Source organism: Balaenoptera acutorostrata, chromosome 5, assembly GCF_949987535.1.
Source record: "Balaenoptera acutorostrata chromosome 5, mBalAcu1.1, whole genome shotgun sequence".
In the NCBI taxonomy this organism is placed as follows: domain Eukaryota; kingdom Metazoa; phylum Chordata; class Mammalia; order Artiodactyla; family Balaenopteridae; genus Balaenoptera; species Balaenoptera acutorostrata.
In genome coordinates this window covers 11,156,446-11,175,580 of record NC_080068.1, presented here as the reverse complement: position 1 = coordinate 11,175,580, position 19,135 = coordinate 11,156,446, and the positions used below count along the sequence as shown (strand labels likewise).

The following is a 19,135-nucleotide window of genomic DNA, read 5'->3' as shown; positions in this document are numbered from 1 at the left end:
TTTGCATTTGCCTGTATGAGTGTACTTTGCGTGCAGCTATAGTTACCCGGTAAAGCTAAATATTATGCTGGGGAGAAATCACCCATGAACCAGCTTCCACATTTTACTAACGTAATTCCCCTATTTACCAATCCTGTAGGAGCTAATTCACTTTACAGAAAGAATGCATTTTAGCAGAACAGACTGTACTTAATCGTCTGATGCCAACTAGGTATTGCTCGCAACGCGGAGTGCAGCAGAGGAAACTCCCTAGGCGGGTTAGAGCCCTCATGGAGGGTTTCACGGAGCCAGGCCTGTAACAACAGCTGAGACGTGCATGAACAGAAAGGATTCAATGCATATGCTGCCTACGTGAGAGTGCTCTAAGTTACGTGACCTTAACAAAGTGGAAGATCTATGTTTGGATGAGTAAAGTGTGGCGAGTTTACAGAGGGCCTCAAAAGCCAGGCAGACAAGTTCACATTCATTGAATAGTAAAATAGAAATAAAATGTAGTTTTGGAAGGAGAAAGTGCTATGAGCAAACAACCATTTGGAGGCTGTAAGAAAAATATTTATTGCTCTATGCTATATAAAGTACAAGATTATCAATAAAACATGACAGCCCACTTGTCAGACCTGTTTGAGTATATACTGAATCACCTTTGCATAAGCTGAATACAAATACAAATCTTTTAATGTGCTAAACTGAATGCATGCATGGCCAACACTGTCTAAATGAAGTTGACCTGCAGTGGGCAAGCATACTTTCATAATTCAATTTTACATATGAGTCGTCCTTAAACTAATAAGCATAGTAACTTGGCATATTAACCATTGCCATGAATTAGTTTTTGATTGCTCATGGGGGAAATGACATTTAATTGACATGATTGAAGAACACACATTTCTACTCTGCAGATTTACTTATCATACAGTCATCTATTATACTTATGGCTCCTCCACTAGAATTAAAACACTTAGAAGATTTAGCCTCTGTCATTCACTTTTTGAAGTTATTCAGTTGCCTAGTATTGTCTCTTGTAAACAGTGCATGCTTAATAAATGATTACAAAACATATAAGGAACAGATGAATGACGACCTATGCCTACAAATACGAATAAATGACCAACGCTAAAGTATATCTGGCCAAAGGAAAAAAAATGTATGCACAAACTTACCATGTAAACTAGAAAGGGCTTGTTAGCATATTATCCCTCACCCTCTGTGATGGTTAAATGGTATGTGAAATTTTGGCTTAGCTATGGTGCCCAACTGTTTGGTCAGACACTAATCTAGATGTTGCTGTGAAAAGTATTTTGTAAACATGATTAATGTCTATAATCTTCTGACATTAAGTAAAGCAGATCACCTTCAATAATGTGGGTGGGTCTCACTGAATCAGTTGAAGGCCTAAAAGCAAAAACTGAAATTTCCTGGAGATGAAGGAATTCCACCTCACACTGTAACACAGAAATCCTGCCTGAGCTTCCAGCCTGCTGGGTTGCCCTACAGATTTCAGATTTGCCAGCCGCCACAATCACACAAACTAATTCCTTAAAATGAATCTTCTTGTAGACAGGTGATATGGATATATACACAATTGGTTCTGTTTTTCTGAAGAGCACTAACTGATTCACGTGTTCCCCTCAAAAAAAAAAAAAAAAAGACTAAAAAACACCTGATTAGGAAAAAATTTTATAAGACAAATCCCATTATAAGAAACCACATTACTATATACATGTGTATGTTTGTACATATACATATTTAACAAAGATTGATCCAAGTTTTGACTTAATGTCAAACAATGTCAAAAAAATTTTAATTCAGTGATATTGGTACGGGCACTTAAACCGGTTTTGGTCGGGGGTGTAAACTGCATTACTTTATTATGCTGAAGAAGAAAAGAAGAATGTAATCACAGCAGGCCCTCATCTTTTCATGACCATAGTCTAAACCAGAGGCAATTATCACTTTTGGTCCCTAAGGAGTCCAAGGTTTGACTGAGAGCTGAGGAGTCCTAGGGCTATGCTTACACAACACAAATGATTCACATGATTCCTAAAATTCACCTCTTTCTCCTAACAGTTACATTATAAAACACCTAAACTGTGAGCACACATCATATGTACTCTTGAGAGTTTTAAGGCAACTTTTCTTTTAGATGGATTAAACCATAGTTTGGGGTTTTTTTGTTTATTTTTTATTTTTATTTTTTCATATTAGTCATCCACTGTATAAACATCCGTGTATACATGTCAATCCCAATCGCCCAATTCATCACACCACCACCACCACCCCCCGCCACTCTCCCCCCTTGGTGTCCATACGTTTGTTCTTTACATCTGTGTCTCAGTTTCTGCTCTGCAAACTGGTTCATCAGTACCATTTTCTAGGTTCCACATATATGCGTTAATGTACGATGTTTTTCTCTTTCTTACTTCACTCTGTATGACAGTCTCTAGATCCATCCACGTCTCTACAACTGACCCAAGTTCGTTCCTTTTTATGGCTGAGTAATATTCCATTGTATATATGTACCATATCTTCTTTATCCATTCGTCTGTTGATGGGCATTTAGGTTGCTTCCATGACCTGGCTATTGTAAATAGTGCTGCAATGAACACTGGGGTGCATGTGTCTTTTTGAATTATGGTTTTCTCTGGGTATATGCCCAGTAGTGGGACTGTTGGGTCATATGGTAATTCTATTTTTAGTTCTTTAAGGAACCTCCATACTGCTCTTCAGAGTGGCTGTGTCAATGTACATTCCCACCAACAGTGCAAGAGGGTTCCATTTTCTCCACACCCTCTCCAGCATTTGTTGTTTGTAGATTTTCTGATGATGCCCATTCTAACTGGTGTAAGGTGATATACCTCATTGTAGTTTTGATTTGCATTTCTCTAATAATTAGTGATGTTGAGCAGATTTCATGTGCCTCTTGGCCATCTGTATGTCTTCTTTAGAGAAATGCCTATTTAGGTCTTCTGCCCAGTTTTGGATTGGGTTGTTTGTTTTTTTAATATTGAGTTGCATGAGCTGTTTATATATTTTGGAGATTAATCCTTTGTCCAATTCATTTGCAAATATTTTCTCCCATTCTGAGGGCTGTCTTTTCGTCTTGTTTATGGTTTCCTTTGCTGTGCAAAAGCTTTGAAGTTTCATTGGGTCCCATTTGTTTATTTTTGTTTTTATTTCCATTACTGTAGCAGGTGAATCAAAAAATATCTTGCTGCGATTTATGTCAAAGAGTGTTCTTCCTGTGTTTTCCTCTAAGAGTTTTATAGTGCCCGGTCTTACATTTAGGTCTCTAATCCTTTTTAGTTTATTTTTGTGTATGGTGTTAGGGAGTGTTCTAATTTCATTCTTTTACATGTAGCTGTCCAGTTTTCCCAGCACCACTTACTGCAGACACTGTCTTTTCTCCATTGTATATCCTTGCCTCCTTTGTCATAGATTAGTTGACCATAGGTGCGTGGGTTTATCTCTGGGCTTTCTATCCTGTTCCATTGATCTATATTTCTGTTTTTGTGCCAGTACCATACTGTCTTGATTACTGTAGCTTTGTAGTGTAGTCTGAAGTCAGGGAGTCTGATTCCTCCAGCTCCGTTTATTTCCCTCAAGACTGCTTTGGCTATTCGGGGTCTTTTGTGTCTCCATACAAATTTTAAGATTTTTTGTTCTAGTTCTGTAAAAAATGCCATTGGTAATTTGATAGGGATTGCATTGAATCTGTAGATTGCTTTGGGTAGTATGGTCATTTTCACAATATTGATTCTTCCAATTCAAGAACATGGTATATCTCACCATCTGTTGGTATCATGTTTAATTTCTTTCATCAGTGTCTTATACTTTTCTGCATACAGGTCTTTTGTCTCCCTAGGTAGGTTTATTACTGGGTATTTTATTCTTTTTGTTGCAGTGGTAAATGGGAGCATTTCCTTAATTTCTCTTTCAGATTATTCATCATTAGTGTATAGAAATGCAAGAGATTTCTGTGCATTAATTTTGTATCCTGTAACTTTACCAAATTCATTAATTAGCTCTTGTAGTTTTCTGGTGGCATTTTTAGGATTCTCTATGTATAGTATCATGTCATCTGCAAACAGTGACAGTTTTACTTCTTCTTTTCCAATTTGTATTCCTTTTATTTCTTTTTCTCTGATTGCCATGGCTAGGACTTCCAAAACTATGTTGAATAATAGTGGTGAGAGTGGACATCCTTGTCTTGTTCCTGATCTTAGAGGAAATGCTTTCAGTTTTTCACCATTGAGAATGATGTTTGCTGTGGGTTAGTCATATATGGCCTTTATTATGTTGAGGTAGGTTCCCTCTATGCCCACTTTCTGGAGAGTTTTTATCATAAATGGGTGTTGAATTTTGTCAAAAGCTTTTTCTGCATCTATTGAGATGATCATATGGTTTTTATTCTTCAATTTGTTAACACAGTGCATCACATTGATTGATTTGCATATATTGAAGAATCCTTGCATCTCTGGGAGAAATCCCACTTGATCATGGTGTATGATCCTTTTAATGTGTTGTTGGATTCTGTTCGCTAGTATTTTGTTGAGGATTTTTGCATTTATATTCATCAGTGATATTGGTCTGTAATTTCTGTTTTTGTAGTATCTTTGTCTGGTCTTGGTATCAGGGTGATGGTGGCCTCATAGAATGAGTCTGGGAGTTTTCCTTCCTCAGCAATTTTTTGGAAGAGTTTGAGAAGGATAGGTGTTAGCTCTTCTCTAAATGTTTGATAGAATTCACCTGTGAAGCCATCTGGTCCTGGACTTTTGTTTGTTGGAAGATTTTAATCACAGTTTCAATTTCATTACTTGCGATTGGTCTGTTCATACTTTCTCTTTCTTCCTGGTTCAGTCTTGGAAGGTTTTACCTTTCTAAGAATTTGTCCATTTCTTCCAGGTTGTCCACTTTATTGGCATAGACTTGCTTGTAGTAGTCTCTTAAGATGCTTTGTATTTCTGCAGTGTCTGTTGTAACTTCTCCTTTTTCATTTCTAACTTTATTGATTTGAGTCCTCTCCCTCTTTTTCTTGATGAGTCTGGCTAATGGTTTATCAATTTTGTTTAGCTTCTCAGAGAACCAGCTTTTAGTTTTATTGATTTTTGCTATTGTTTTCTTTGTTTCTATTTATTTCTGCTCTGATCTTTATGATTTCTTTCCTTCTGCTAACTTTGGGTTTTGTTTGTTCTTCTTTAGTTCCTTTAGGTGTAAGATTAGATTGAGATTTTTCTTGTTTCTTGAGGTCAGCTTGTATAGCTATAAACTTCCCTCTTAGAACTGCTTTTGCTGCATCCCATAGGTTTTGGATCGTCGTGTTTTCATTGTCATTTGTCTCTAGGTATTTTTCATTTCCTCTTTGATTTCTTCAGTGATCTCCTGGTTATTTAGTAACATACTGTTTAGCCTCCATGTGTTTGTGTTTTTTACATTTTTTTCCCTGTAATTGATTTCTAATCTCATAGCACTGTAGTCCGAAAAGATACTTAATATGATTTCAATTTTCTTAAATGTACTGAGGCTTGACTTGTGACCCAAGGTGTGATCTATCCTGGAGAATGTTCCATGCACACTTGAGAAGAAAGTGTAATCTGCTGTTTTTGGATGGAATATCCTATAAATATCAATTACATCTATCTGGTCTATTGTGTCATTTAAAGCTTCTGTTTCCTTATTTATTTTCTGTTTGGATGATCTGTCCATTGGTGTAAGTGAGATGTTAATGTCCCCCACTATGACTGTGTTACTGCCGATTTCCGCCTTCATGGTTGTTAGCATTTGCCTTATGTATTGAGGTGCGCCTATGTTGGGTGCATATATATTTATAATTGTTATATCTTCTTCTTGGATTGATCCCTTGATCATTATGTAGTGTCCTGCTTTATCTCTTGTAACAGTCTTTATTTTAAAGTCTATTTTATCTGATATGAGTAGTGCTACTCCAGCTTTCTTTTGATTTCCATTTGCATGGAATATCTTTTTCCATCCCCTCACTTTCAAACTGTATGTGTCCCTAGGTCTGAAGTGGGTCTCTTCTAGACAGCATATATATGGGTCTTGTTTTTGTATCCATTCAGCAAGCCTGTGTCTTTGGGTTGGAGCATTTAGTACATTCACGTTTAAGGTAATTATTGATATATATGTTCCTATGACCATTTTCTTAATTGTTTTGGATTTTTGTAGATCCCTTTCTTTTCTTGTGTTTCCCACTTAGAGAAGTTCTTTTAGCGTTTGTTGTAGAGCTGGTTTGGTGGTGCTGAATTCTCTTAGCTTTTGCTTGTCTGTAAAGCTTTTGATTTCTCCATCAAATCTAAATGAGATCCTTGCTGGGTAGAGTAATCTTGGTTGTAGGTTCTTCCCTTTCATCACTTTAAGTATATCATGCCACTCCCTTCTGGCTTGTAGAGTTTCTGCTGAGAAATCAGCTGTTAACCTTATAGGAGTTCCCTTGTATGTTGTCATTTTTCCCTTGAAGCTTTCAATAATTTTTCTGTCTTTAATTTTTGCCAATTTGATTACTATGTGTCTCGGTGTATTTCTCCTTGGGTTTATCCTGTATGGGACTCTCTGCACTTCCTGGATTTGGGTGGCTATTTCCTTTCCCATGTTAGAGAAGTTTTCAACTATAATCTCTTCAAATATTTTCTCGGGTCCTTTCTCTCTCTCTCCTCCTTCTGGGACCACTATAATGCGAATGTTGTTGCATTTAATGTTGTCCCAGAGGTCTCTTAGGCTGTCTTCATTTCTTTTCATTCTTTTTTCTTTAGTCTGTTCCGCAGCAGTGAATTCCACCATTCTGTCTTCCACGTCACTTATCCATTCTTCTGCCTCATTTATTCTGCTATTGACTCCTTCTAGTGTAGTTTTCATTTCAGTTACTGTATTGTTCATCTCTGTTTGTTCTTTAATTCTTCTAGATCTTTGTTAAACATTTCTTGCATCTTCTCGATCTTTGCCTCCATTCTTTTTCCGAGGTCCTGGATCATCTTCATTATCATTATTATGAATTCTTTTTCTGGAAGATGGCCTATCTCCATTTCACTTAGTTGTTTTTCTGGGGTTTTATCTTGTTCCTTCATCTGGTACATAGCCCTATGCCTTTTCATCTTGTCTACCCTTCTGTGAATGTTGTTTTTGTCCCACAGGCTCCAGAATCGTAGTTCTTCTTGCTTCTGCTGTCTGCCCTCTGGTTTGAATCCTGGTTTTTCATTTAATAGATTTCTATATTGGTCAAGTTACTTTACTTCTCTGTGCTTCAATTTCTTCACCTGGTCCGATATGCTGAAGAACAGCAGGATCTGGCACTGTTGTCCATAAGCACTTTTTAGCGAGCTCTGAAGGTAAACAGTAAGAGTGAGTAGGCAAATAGCTGCAACCAAACCACAGTTTTTATAGGAGTCTTTCATCTCTAGTATTATTAGAAAATGACTAGCAATTGGGAGATTGGGATTGACATATATACGCTAATATGTATAAAATGGATAACTTATAAGAACCTGCTGTATAAAAAAATAAATAAAATAAAATTCAAAAAAAAAGAAAATGACTAGCAATTTTTAATCTCTAAAATTAATGATGATATTATTTGGCATAATTCTAAATACTCAGTAAAAATATTATTAGTTTTCCAAACTATGAGTTTATTTAAGATGGTTATAGAAAACTTTTGCTTTATTCATTTTTTAGCACTTTTTAAAATTCTTTCTTTTACAACTAAGTTATTCTGACTCCATATTTTTCTCTGAGTTATATAACTAGCTTTCCCAAGGGGTAAAAATCACTGAAAAATATAGCTTTTCTTTTTATGCTTCATAATTGAAACATTCCTGCTGGCAATAAGTAAAAGAAAAAAATCAAAACAGGAAAGAGAAACAGCATGATGTACAGGATAGACAGTAGTTATACTTCAAAAACGTGAAAAGCAGAATTATAAAGTGAAAATATCCCCCATGAAAAGGCCCCACAACCATTTTCTATGGTTCACGCACTTGAAATAGAGAATTTCTGACCAAAAGGAAAACTGTGGTACCTAAACTATTCTTGCACTGTCCCGATAAGGGAAGATATAGACAGGTACACAATTTACCTACATCATGTAAAAGTGATCAGTAAGTCAATACCACACCAGTGACAGGATGACTTCCATGTAAACAAAAGAGTTTTTCTATGATGACACTGTCACTTACTGCCACACTGAACATTCAGAGCAATGACATGTGTGAGGGTGGAGTACTGCAAATAAGCACACTTACTTTTACGGCAGTCCAGGAAGTCACTAATGTGGCTATAAGAAGACAGAGAAAAGTCTACCAAGTTCCATTCTCACCAAGTACCATGGATAATGTGGGCACTTGCAATTGGGAACTAGATTGTAAGCTTCAGGAGGACAGAAACCATATGTTTCATTAATCAATATATACACAGGTACTAGTAATATTTGTTTTCTCAAAGAATCCTACCAGCCTCACATGGCCTAAGATTTGCAAACATTTCAAAATGTGTATCTGGGCTATAGGAACTGAGAGGAGATCCCACGTTCCAGAAGCCTTAGAAAATGAATATGGAGTGGATGTTCAGGATGCTTGTTTGAGGACATGACAAGCCAGACAGTCCTCTGGCCCCCAATCTCCACATCAGCCTATGTTACTACTTTCCTTAAACCTTGCTATCCCCTAACGCCCATGGTATGTATGCCATAGTTCCTCCATTCCTTTCATTTTTTTCAAGACTTCTGGCCATTTTAGGTTACTTGGTTCCAAGTTAAGAACACATTTTCAGTCCGTGAAAAAGCCATGGAGGGCAGTATTCAAAGTGAGCCTAGATGTGATTAGCACTGGGAAGAGTTCACATAAGATGTACAATATTCAAGTCACTCTTAAGCAGTATTCATTCATTTATCAATTACTGAGCATCTTCACATCACAGAGTTAGATGAGCTGCTTGAAAAAGAGAATACAGCACAAAACACCTGCCCTCATTAAGTTCACAATCCAGTGGGCATGAAGCACAAGCAAGCAGTGAATTATGATACTTTAAATGGAGATTTGATAATGATATATACACACGCTGTTACTGAAACTCAGAATAGGTTTCTTACATGGGGTTGAGGTAAGCACCCTTGAATTTTACATTTGAATTGAGCCTTGAAGGGCCCACTGGAATAAGCTAAATGATGGAAGGTTAGTCATTCCAAGTGAATGATGCAGCATCTGCAATGTCAGGCTCTACGATTAGCAAAAACAAAAACAACAAAGTATTTTGCACGGTTTTGCAAGAGAGGATTTTGGCAAGAGTCTAGTACCCTGGATAGCTCCCTTGCCTCATAGGTGACTGGAGAGACTGAGGTCTAGCAGATTGGAAGGGGGGCTGAAGGAGCTCCAGAACTTCAAATTCACCAATCTATCTTATATTCAAATTCAAACTCTTTGGCTTTTAAAATACATCATCCAATCATTTCCTGCATTAGACTTCTGGGGCTACGTTTTGTGTGTCATCATCCAATGAACCTGATGCTCCTCAGAAATATCCTGGGAGGCAATTCCTTCCTGCTCTTCACTAGATAGTTAATGCTATAGTGTCTTCATCCCTTCAGTGTTTTGAGCAGCACTTGGACCTGGCACCGTCACCATTTCCCCCTGGGATGCTTCATATTACACTCTCCCTCTGATCAGCTTAGACCCTCCCACTGCAGGGCCCTTCATTCTTTCAAAAGGTTGACTGGTGTTGTTGAAGAAGATATCTCCCAGTACCACCATATTTACATCTTGAGGTACACTGTAGGAACTATCCCTCAAAGTTAATTTTAACCATAATGTTGCTATAAGTTTATATGTTTGCTGTGTACAAATCTGTAATGATTTTTTGATGGCCCTGTTTAGAAATCCATATTTTATGTTTAAAATTACTGCTATAAGAGGTACATTCTAACTTCTAAGTAACTCACTTATTAGTGAATACGTTTAGTTTTCTTGGGTCTGTTTGCACATGAATATAGTATTAAAAATTGAAAACAAAGTCAAATAACTATTCTTGAGCTATCTGCCCAGTAGGTAACATTCCTTTGAAAATTTAGGAATCCTGGTGTACAGACCCATTGGTTTTGTTATCAGTAAGATATTTTGGAACTTTACCTGAAATAAGTTACTCTTAGTCTGCATTTCTAATACTGAATTTGAGTTTTATTTAGAGGTATGGTTTAGAGGTATGTTTTTCCTTTTCTTAACCTTCTCATCTGATGTCTTTTCCCTTTCAAGCTTTTTCTGGATGTCCTAAAGAATACTGTGTGTTAGAAAACAGTACTCACTAAACACATTTCATATATTCTGACTTAATGACTTAATGTTCTGGTAATCTGTATACCTATAAATAACAAAAAACGATCAAACAAACAAAAATACTTGAGGAAGAATTACCTAGAATGTCAAAGCCTACATCTGCATTTATTTCTGTCATGTTTTTACATTTGTTTTGATTTTATCTGTAAACCTTACATCAGTTTATGATGTATCATTTGCTGCTACTGCCAAAACCAAACAAAAAACAAAAAAGCCAAACACACAACGATAACAACTCACTAACAGAATCATCGTATTTAACTTTCTAGGAAAGAGTTCATTGCAGTGAACAGATACGTAAGAAATATGACATGCCAGTCTGAATTTGGTTGATGAGGAAGGTGTATCACTAAGACTCCCAAAAAGTTGATTTAAGGTAGTACACCTGGCTTAACAAAACACATCCTGAACAAAGGAATACCTCTAGGTTGCATTAACAAATGGGGAAAATCAGAGAAGGCAGCACACAGTCTGAAGTACGTTTCTTCAGCTGTTTGACATTCCAAACATATCATATTCAAATAAGGTTACACAAGAGAATGGAGAAGAGTCAGATCATCTTGAAATAAACAACTGACTTAGAATAAGAGAAACAGGCAAACACTAAAGAATCAAACAAGACATGGAAGAATCTGTATTCCATTTACGTGGATTAAGCTGTTAAGGAACCATAGGAACCACAGGAGGTAAACTCTTCTTGAAACAGACTGACTTATTCATAATAAGCATTTACAAAATGTTTGCTGTCAATGATGATGAATGAGGTAGCTCTGTAGTGGGGCACAGCCAGATAAGGGAAGGTAACATGTAGCAAAATGAGGCAGTCTGGTGATGGTCAGAACCTGGAATTAGACTTGCCCTGTAGTCTGAAAAGCACTATACAACCCCAGCTGTAAGTCCTTCCAAAAAGTCCAACCAACCTGTGTATCTGGGGGTGGGGCAATATGCCAGAAGTGTGTGGCATCATGGAGGTCCAAGAGTGAGCCCTGGAAATGAAGCACACCTCTAAGAGCTGGACATGAGAGCCAGGGAAGTAATTACTAGGGGCAGCCGGGGGGGAATCTGCTGGCAGATGAAAGGGCTCAGGAAGTGAAGTGGTCTCAGAGGCGTGGTCCAAGTCCTTAAAGAAATAAAGAAGGCTCTGTCAAAAGAAAAGAAAGGCCTTGCTCAAATGCGATGAGAAACGGTGATATCGAGTAAGTTATCAAGATGCAGGGGAAAACATTAGGTGAGAAATCAGTTTCGGTTACAAGAAAGAGGCATTACTATAAATACATTATAACATTAGAGCTGGACAGCAAGGGTGGCTTGATGTTAAGTCCCAAAGTGTTGGGCGAGAAGCCAGTCAATCTTCCCGCTACACAGAAGGATTGGTCCTAAATCAGGGGCATGGTTAAGGTTCCAGTTAAAGATTAAACGATTCCAGCAACAGAGAACAGATTCTGACAAAATCTACAAAATCGCTCACCTAAGAGACACACTTAGTGAAACACCAATTTTTTTCCTTTTGATATTAGGCATCTACTTTTATTCATGTTACTGACTGATTTAAGCACATTATAAAATATACAACTTTGTCCATTAGTCTAGCAGAGGGCTTCAGAATAACCAAATTTAACTGTCCATGGACTTCTACAGAATTAGAATATTTAAATATTTTTAAATATGCCCTTTGCTTCAAACATTTGAACACTGAGTAAACCCACACTTAAATAAATAAGTTGAAGATTAAAAGCCAAAAGAAACTAAACTGATATGATCATGTAATTTTTTTTTTCTCATGGGAGACAGCTGAATTAATAGACTGCACCTAAGGTCAACTTTGCTTGAGCAAGGTTCTCAAAGCTCTGTGTGAACTTTTCCAGAAGATAAGCTGCATATCTCCAAATATGAAGAATATCTAATATCTTAATATTCTCTGCATAAAGGCACTCATTCTTAAAATTATACTTAGTTACATCTTAAATTTCCACTAATAAGTTGGGAGATTCTGACCAGCTGGGGTAAAAGAATTGTGATGGAGTGGCCCTGAGGGTAAAAAATATCAGTACTGAAAAGAGCAATAAGAAGACGGGAGCATCACCCTTACAAGTCCTCCATCACTTCTTCCAATCACCCAAGAAGCAACAACAGCACTGCTGAAGATAGTGGCAACACGGTGAGTAATGCACAGATATTGCTGGGCCCTGAGTCAAATCAGGAATAAGAAGAAAATACACTCCTTCACGTTTTCTGTCCACTGGTTTCATAATTTCTTCATCATTGTAAAAAAAAAAAAAAATCAATGTTTGGTGTCAGTAGCTTTGGCAGAGCACAGAACAGAGTGTCGGTTTCCTCATCTCTAAAATACACACAAAACTTTATAATGCTACGAGAATTGCATGGCATAACATATATAAAGTGCTTAGCATGCAAGACATGTTCACCACGTTACAGCCATTGCTGCTGCTGTTAATAAACATCTCATCATTTGCAAAAAATAAAGAAAAACAACGCCCGTGTTTACATATATTCTAGGACTCCCTTTATTTTAAAATATTTTTTAAAGTGTCAGTCTTTGGAAAAACATAAAATACCCTTAGAATGAAGGCAGACAGTTATTCAACCAATATTTATTTATGTGTTGGCCACCGTTAAATCCTGATGATTCTGAACCAATCACACAAATACACATAAAATTAAACTGCAATGAGTACCACAAGGTAGAAGAACATGGAACTAAAACAATATATAATAGGGCAACTAATGTAGCAAAGGAGGCCAAGGAAGGTTTCCTTAGGGAAGGGATGATTGAGCTCATATCTGAAAGGCAGGGGTGGGGGGAGTGGGGGGGGAGGGAGGACGAAGTGAGGGAGAAGGATACTAAGATAGATACAGGATTTGAACACATTATCTTTAATCTTGAAGGATGTACAGATGTGGTCTAAAATTTATTTCAGTAGTAAGAACATGTGAGAGAACATTCCACACTGGTGAAGCTATTGTTGAGCAGCTAAAATAACTGTAGTCTTACACAGAGAAGATGATTATAAATGCCAGGACGAAAAATATCACGAGTCAACAAAACTAAACAAAAAATGGTCAACCTTTGTACACTGTGCATATTTTTTGCCTTATAAATGACTACCAATAAGGTCAGTCTGAGGTCATTGCTGTGCAGTTAAATTCCACACTTATGTATTGCTTCCCCAATCAACAACACATATGTGCACAGGAATTAGAAAGTCATTTTTGTTTTTGTTTTTTAATTAAGATGTAATTCTTCTGATGGAGAACGTAATATTTTCTAGGTCTAAATAGTTAAAGCTTAGTTATCTCTACCAATTGAGGAAAGTATTTAGACACAAAATAGGTAGAAAACACAGTCTTCAAGTTTCAGTATAAAATATTCTAGGTCAGTGGTTCTCAAACTTTATAGAGTGTGTGAGAATCACGTAGGGGACCCCACCGCAGAGTTTCTGATTCAATCATTCAGTGGAATTGTATTTTAACAAGTTCACTGGTGCTACAGCTCAGGGAACCACATTTTGAGAACTACTGCTCTAGGTTAAGAATTTGCCATTAGGTAATAAAATGTTTCCTTATAAATAACATTTAGATTTCATCTGGTATCAGAACACAGTTACAGTGTTCAAATATTTTAATAAGTTTAATTAAAATTTCAAAATTGTTAGTACAGTGTAAATAACGCAAAACGAAAAAAGTACATTTTAAGTTAATCTAAACATAGGGCCAGGAATTTGGCCAAACAACAAACTTTATCTGTCAAAGACCTAAGCAGAAATGGGTATTTTTATTGTAATACCACAGACCCTAGTAAACATTTTCAACCACCACTTATTTTTTTGCCATTTTGTTTAGCCCACATATGAAAACAGCTTAAAATGAAATACAGTCATTTTAAAGTGAGAACTGATAGCAATATGCTGGTACTGTATCAACTGCAGCTTAGACTGGTCAGCTTTACATTTTTATATTTAGTTTAAGCTACATATTGAAGTATGCTTCTTTTGTTAGTGTCTTTCATCAATCTCATCTTTTCTCACGGCTTCTCCCACAGCAGACTTCATGTTTTATTGTTAACTGACACTCTCGCATAGTGAAGATAATATTGCTGATAGAAGCATACGTCCTCAATATAAAGCAAATAGATTTTGTCACTATCCAGTAAGGAAATCATGCAGAAGCTGTCAGTCATACAGTAGGAGAGATTATCAAAGTGATACATCTATGACATATAGTCCAAAACCAAACTCAAAAGAGACCAATTAACAGATATACTGGTCTGTACTTTGACTACACTGGAAATCATCCCATTCCTGCATGAATATGAAATAGGTGATTTAATAGGATTTTCACTTCTGTAATATCTCTTATCTATTCACTGTTGACAAAATATATATGCAAATCTTTTAATTCAACTAATTTGAAAGTAATTCTACTCTGTTATTTATTGAAAGTGATATCTAATATTTGTACTATTTCCTTATTGTCACCATAACATATTTCTCAGGTGTCATATTGAATAGACAGGCTCAATGTCAATTCAGATCTTTCCCCTTGTGGTCTTAAAATGGGTAAATGCATTTTAAACAGTTTTGTGTTTGTTTTTATATCTATAGATATAAACAAATATATATACAAAGAGCAAATAACTAAGTTCAAAATGCTCAGAAACAGAGCATGCTCTTATTAGTAATACAATCTATTTACCAGAAGACAACTAAAACATCTTTAAAACTATCACTGCAATTCTAAAATTGTTCCCCATAGGCCCTACATCATAGCTATATATTCATGGAAAATAACGTAAGGACAGATTAACTATTATGCAGATGCATTCTAATAACTTTAAAATAAAAATATTATAGAAAATATATTAATGAGTTACACATTTTATACGAATAAAATATTAAGCATTCAATGACTGCTCACTATGAATACAGTTGTTCTTTTACATATCTCATATTCTTTCCTTTAGAGCAAATCTAAGGAGGGCTGGCTAAGGATGTAACTCAAACACCTCACTTCATGTACATGCCACCTTGTTATTAATACGAAATGCAATACTTCAGTGTGATGCGGTATATTTAAATATTTAGAGTAATTATTCTCTATAAATGCATATAAAGTACATTTTTCATTGAAAGGCAAGATAAAATCAAAAATTTGTCTTCTGAGGTACAGAAATATTGACAATTCCAAGAATGCAGCGCACAGAATGTTGTTCATCAAAAACAGACTCACCTGCACTTTGCACAACAAATTCAACCACTTTGCAATATCAAAATCTATTTCAAAACAAACTTATCTTTTCTTATATCTTTTGTTCCTTTCTACAATCCCAGGAGACTTACATCTTATACCTTATATTCTCATCCACAAGCCACTAATCCTATTCATCCTTTAAGATCAAAACCAAGCAAGTCTTACCTACCCCGGAAGTCTTTTCAGACAAAATCCAGTATGAAACGTTATTGTCATGCTCTGAACTCCTGCAGTCTTCATTAGACATGCAATCTCTTATTGCCAAGGGTTGTTAACTCTGTTCAACCATGCGCATCAGATTTGCCCCCAACTGGAGAGTAAGCTCCTGAAGGGCAGGAAGCAAGTAAGTCTTATGTTCCTCCACCGTACCTAGATAGTATCTTGCACATGACAGGCCCTTTATTATGAACACTATGTGATAAAATGCAATAAGGAGTTCAATATCTATAAAATATATTTTTTTCATTTTCTACTTCACAAGTTTGATATAAATTAACATTCTACAGTAAAAAATTCATCATTAAAATAATAAACAGTTGCTGATTCTCTGATGGTGTCAAAGAAGTATTCATAAATGTGACTTTTAATGACTGCAATAAAATAATTCATGAAGCACATTTTAAAATTCCCCATTATTTCTACATTCCAATGATTCAGGAAAGTGAAGGTAACAGCCCTCAGAGCGCGCCGCTCAGTTCAAGTTTTAATGTGATATATAAAAACTGCACATGCTCCAATGCTAAAAACGTATTTTAAACCAACATGAATCTAACCAAATCAAAATAACAAATCCTTAACACTGCTTTGTCTTCCAAATAAACAGGACTGTTAAGGAAAGCTACTTTCGCACTGGAAAAAAACAGCAACAACAGTTGGCATGTTTTGATCAAAATAAGGAGCTCCTTAATTAATACCAAATGAAGACAAATCACTCTGACAATAAGTTGGTCAGTCTACTTCTCTTTCTTCTCCGTGAAATTACTGAACCGGTGGTTGCAATATGGAATTTCAATGCTTTAAAAACATTGTACTTGGCAGGGCTTAAAAATATCCTAATTTAAAATAATAAGGACACTGTCCTACTATCTCCGTCACAACCCTGTCATCGGTTCTATGAAAACACAGGTTGCTACTTTTAAGAACAAACATAAAGTTGCTAAAGCATAGTTGGCAGACACTGTCCTAAGGCATCTCCAAGCTTCAAGTCATGTCTTTGGAATTTTTGCCTGTCATAAAGCAAAAGAGAAAAAGAAACCGAAACAAATTAATTATGTTGTAGACTAGATTAATAGATTAATAGTATTTTAGGTCTTTTCTTAATAGCTAGTTCTAATTCTCATCAGTAATACTCGATATAAACTCACCTAGGTGTCTGCTTCTCTTTCTTCCCCAAGGCTTTTAATAAAACCAGCTTTATGGTAAAATGTGTGGGCATTATTTTTAATAGCCTTTCTTAGGGGTAGAAATGGAGGATACGTGTTACATATCACTGGGAAGGTATCCAACTGTAAAGATATTAGACATGAAAGCTGCTGAAACCAAGTAGGTACTTTCTGTCTGTAGGTGTTGTTATTGGTGGCCTGAAGAGGCAGGAGGAGTGGAGAATAAGTACATGCAAACATTAAAGGGCAAGAGATCAGTAACTTCTAAGAAGCATTTTTTTTCTACCTGTAAAATGACAAGTGATTTTCTGACTTCCTTCACCTCCTATTCAATGTCCCACGGTGGGGAGGGGAAATGGAAAGCAGAATTGCTTCTAATTCTGAGAAAGAAAAGGGGAGAGATGGGAGAGAGGAACAGAGAGAGAGAGAGAGGAGGCGAGAGGGCGAGAGAGCAGCTCAGGAACCACGGAAGGAAACCCGCAGAAATTGCACAACTCTTTGCCATAAATAGCCTTTCTTCTCACTCTGGATACCTCCTCCTCTACATCAGCAAGACTCAGCCTGCACGCGCAGAGCAGCACCATTCACAAATCCCTCCGTCACCCCATCTCGACACCTGCCCCTGATGGCACCGCGTGTACGAGTCCTGGGACACATGCCAAAAGGTGGGGGGAGGCGGGGCACGGGGACACCTGCGGTTTCAGATCGGGACTGATTGCCTTTCCCAGGGAACCAACGCTTTGATTAGTCAGGAGCGCGAAAACACACACACACACACACACCCCTCCCCGGAGCCCTCGACACGCCACCACAAAGCAATTTGTTCACGCTAAGTCGCTGCTGTTCCTGCCGCCGCTGGGGAGCGTCTCGCCCCCAACCCAGGAAGCCAGCGCCGGAGAACGAGCGGGTGGAGGCGAGAGGCCGTCCAGGCTCGGGCACTGCGGCTCCCCGCCCCCTCCCTCCTCTTCCCCCTCCCCCGCCGCCGCCCCCGCCCGGGCGCCCGCAGCCCCCGGCGTCGGCGCTGCCCGGCCGCCCCTACCTGCGGGAAGCGAGCGGCGACGGAGGGGAGCGGCCAACAGCCTGCGCCAACTCTTGCCTTCTCGGCCGGCCGCGCTCCGCATCGCCCCGGAGTGGTGGCCGCGGGGAGCCGAGCGCTCAAGAGCGCGGAGGAAAAGGCCACGCAGCACGCGAGGAGTCGCGCGCCGGCGGCGAAGCGAGCCCGTCCGCCTCCCTCCCACCCCGCCCGCGAGGCCAGGTCTCCGCGCCGCGCACGCCGGGCCCACGGCCGGCGCCCCTGGCCTGCGCGCGGGCTGCTCCGGGGCGGCCCGGGCACGGCGCGGCCAGCCGCCGGGCGGTCCTCGCGCGTCCGCCGGAGGCCAGCGCCAGTGCCGCGGCGACGCGAAGCGCGACCCTCCGGGCGCGGGGGCACCGGCGGCGTTACTACCTGGAGGGCTCCGCGGCGCTTGTTAGGCTTCTCCCGGGCACGCGGGGACTTCTGTCTTCGGAGCGCGGGGCTTGTCTTTCCCGGCCCCCCTGCTCTGCCCTCCCTCCCCTCCTCGGCCGTTGGGCTCCTTCTCTCCACTCCCAGCTGCACGGAGTCGAGCTGCGTTATTTAATAATCCTGCTCCTCCTGCCTGCGCCAGCAGAGCTGCTCTGCCTGAGCCACCGCTTCCCAGGCAGTCATGTTGTGGAGACAGGGAGAGGGCGAGAGGCGGACTGGCAGTCTGTCGGCGACCGTTCGTGGTGAGAGAGGGAAGAGCGGAGCAAGAGGAGGGCAGGGGAGGGACGTGGGGAGGCGCTTCCAAGTGTGTGAGTGCGCGGAGTGTGACTGAGTGGGGGACGAGAGAGCCACCTCCCGGCTAGGCCGCGCTCCCTGACTGAGGAGGGCGGCGGCGAGCGCAGCTTTTATAGGAGCGGGGGTTGGGGGGGAGGGGGAGGGGGAGGAGTTAAACTGGGGCGGGGCGTGTATGGCTCAGAGCACGGCGTCCGGCCAACTGAGGCCGCGGGTTACCACGCACGCATACTCTTGCATTAACGCGCGCACACCCAGTGCTGGCCCGTTGCTGAGTTTTCATTTCAGGGGAAGCCGTATCCGGTCGTGCTGACTTGGCTTTGCACTCAGCCCATCCTCAAGAGTGCGTCGAGTCCAAG

General features: G+C 39.2%; 1 protein-coding gene across 4 annotated transcripts in view; it reads right to left on the bottom strand.

Moving 5' to 3' along the window:
- Positions 1-18,847, bottom strand: part of CCSER1 (coiled-coil serine rich protein 1) — a 1,332,111-nt gene extending 1,313,264 nt beyond the window's left edge. For all 4 annotated transcript variants that reach the window (XM_057546975.1, XM_057546973.1, XM_057546976.1 and 1 more), the window contains exon 1: positions 18,429-18,847. The gene's annotated coding sequence lies outside the window, so the exon portion shown is untranslated. The remainder of the gene's footprint in view (positions 1-18,428) is intronic.
- Between the last annotated feature and the right edge of the window lie 288 nt (positions 18,848-19,135).